This window comes from Oxyura jamaicensis, chromosome 2 (genome assembly GCF_011077185.1).
Source record: "Oxyura jamaicensis isolate SHBP4307 breed ruddy duck chromosome 2, BPBGC_Ojam_1.0, whole genome shotgun sequence".
NCBI lineage: Eukaryota > Metazoa > Chordata > Aves > Anseriformes > Anatidae > Oxyura > Oxyura jamaicensis.
Window position 1 is genome coordinate 89,954,719 of NC_048894.1, and position 2,912 is coordinate 89,957,630.

Consider the following 2,912-nt stretch of genomic DNA (forward strand, 5'->3'; position numbering starts at 1 on the left):
GGGAAAGGGAAAGGGAAAGGGAAAGGGAAAGGGAAAGGGAAAGGGAAGGGGAAGGGAAAAGGGAAAGGGAAAGGGAAAGGGAAGGGAGAAAGGAAAGAAGGATGAAGAATCTGAAGAAGGTCAGTATTGCAAAGAGAGGGACATGGCTGACCAGTGGCTGCATATGAAAGTATCCTTTTGTTCAAACACAAAAAACATGGATGGCAAGGCTCGAAGGAAGGAAACTGGAGGAGGTTAAGAACAAGGACATTTGCAGTGGGTTAGAAAGACAGAGGCACACTTTGGCCAGATAGGTCAGCAGGCAAGGTAGCCAGCAAAGTGCAGTGGCTAATCAGCTTCACACAAAATATGCTTCATCTTCTTCAAAGATGAGGAAAATTTGACTACAGACATTAAAGGAGGCTTTGACCTAGGTAAAGGAAATTTGTAGCACTGTTTTATCTTCTCCCAGTGATATGAGCATGAGAACTCGTGAGCTCCAGTTGGCCCCAGGGGCTCCTAAGTTTCTGAACACTGCTGCTGTGGAAGCCTGTGGGTAAGACTTGCTGGCTACCATGAAAGCCATCTTCTTCCACTTCTTGAAAGTCAAGTCAGGGATCAGACCAACTTTTTGCAATGACAAGCTTGCTACTAAGTCCAGATGCTCCCTCGAGTGACCTCGAACTGAAGATACGACAAAGAGAACACTAACTGCCTTTCCAGACCCCTGAGCACTGGTCTCCTATACCAGGAGAAGCCCCTGGGTCACTGCACGTAGACAGGTATGTCTGGGTCCCCTTTCACATTTTACAATCCAATCCACACTCACTCCTTTTCGTCCTTTTCCCTTTGGTACAGTGATTCATGCAATATTCAAAACGATTTCCAAAGCTGCTGAGTTAAATGAATAGTCCACAGTTTACCAAACCCTGACAGGGAATTCAGAGGCAAGCTGATAAAATCAAAGACACATACCAAAGGTGTAAGGAAAACACAGAACCCTCCGTGAGAAAGCACTGTTGAATAAAGAAGGCATTCTAGGAGAAAGATGAATGGCTCTCCTAATAGCTAATGGTCTTTTCTCCTCTTCATTTTTTTCTTCAATACACCTGAATTAAATCCACTTAGAGCACACACAAAGCTTTCCTCTCCTTTGAACCCCAATGGGACAAAAGTATAAGCGGTTCTGAACTGCAGTTCACATGTGGCACTGACATAGGCATGTGCTTCCCAGAAAGCCCTATTAATACTCACACCGCACATACCACTAAGCATATTAAGGGCCTCCAACTAGCAGCGTTTCATCAGCCTCATAATACCCTTTAAGCCTAAGATTAGGTGTCTCCAATAAGATCCACATCGCTGTTTTACTCCAGACCCCCAGAACACAGTTTTCAGAGACGTCAAGCACTTGCAGAGTTGGGACAAGTCATTTTAAAACTGGTGCTCTGAGAGCCAAATGACCCAGAAAATCAGGTCTGATGTTTCTGGAGCACTGTTGTCAGCAGCTATTTTTTTTTTCCTTTTTTTTTTTTTTTTTTTTTAACCCAGAGTGCAAAGCAAAATCAAAGGCAGGTTCACGGAGTCCCCAGCTGTGAAACATAAGCTTGAGCCCTTTCCCGTGTGCTGTGCTTCTTACCACATGCCGTGCCTCTTACCTCCACTCACAGCCTGGGGCCACTCACAGCCTGGGGCCCTAGGCAATTGTTTTGGTTACGTGCCACTAAAATCTGATTGTTCCAGAGTGACCACACAAAGGGCAAAATGACAGTCTGTAGAAGCCAAGGGCAAGGATTCTCATTTCAGATTAAGCTGCAAGACCATTTTTCTTTTCTACGTGTAAGTGTATCTGATAGGAAGGATGTCTCCCTTCTCTCAGAGACACTGCACACATTTGAGGCAGCAGAGCCATGGCTGAGCCAGTGCTGAACACTCCTTAGGCAATAGGGTTTCAATTAAAGCAGCGACAGAGCTTTTGGCTCTTGCAGCAGCACCACGTCAGTAGATCCAAGAACTCCAGATGTTTTCCAAAGAAATGACATGGCAACAGCCTCCCTGACACAGCTCCTCTGTGCTGCAGCATGCCTCTGGGGTTGTCGCCACGACCTCCTCACTGCTGCCACTCCTCTTCCTCCAGTCCGTAGAGGGTTGCTGCTTTGGCTGACTGGGTCTCTTTGTACTTCTGAGACTTCTTCACGGCTCCTTCAGCATTGCTGCCGTCCTGTTCCAGGTCTCTGCATTGCTGCAGACCACATTTCAGGTAACAGGCTCCTTATTTGATGATCTCAATACCTCACTGTAAGCTTCCTGGGGACTGAGTGTTTTCAGCTGGAAACTTGGGCTGCCAAAGATTTTCCTCACCTCAGCAGACCCTTTGCTCACTGAGCAGATGGTACTGCTCAGCATACTAGGATGCTCCTTTGCTCTCGTTTATGTAGCTTCTCACATCTCTTACTAATCTTGAATTTAGAGTAGGTCACAAAGTCTGCATCACAGGCCTACACCAACGCTTACATCAGAGTCCTCAAAGCCAAGGGGCTTGGTCCCAACTAATATGTGTAGAGGAGAGGGTGGCACAAGCAGGGAATTATTTGCCACATCTCTTGAATAATCTAGCGACACAGCAATAGTCAAACCTAGAATTCTGGCTTGTGTCAATTTCCACATCAAATTGTGTTAGTGATAGCAGGCAAAGGAGTGTAAGAATCATATTAGGGGCAAGCTAACAAGAACAGGTACTGGAGCTACTTGCTATAAATGTCTGAATAACTAGTTTAAAGCGTACTATTAATTCTGGTAGTTTAGCCTCACTTTTGTTTTTGGGGTAGCCTATTTCACCTATAAGCAGCTCGTTTTCTCTAAACGGGCCGGAGTTCTGCAGTCCCATGTCTTCCTACTGTTCCTCATGCATCAGAAGCTTTGCCATCTGATTG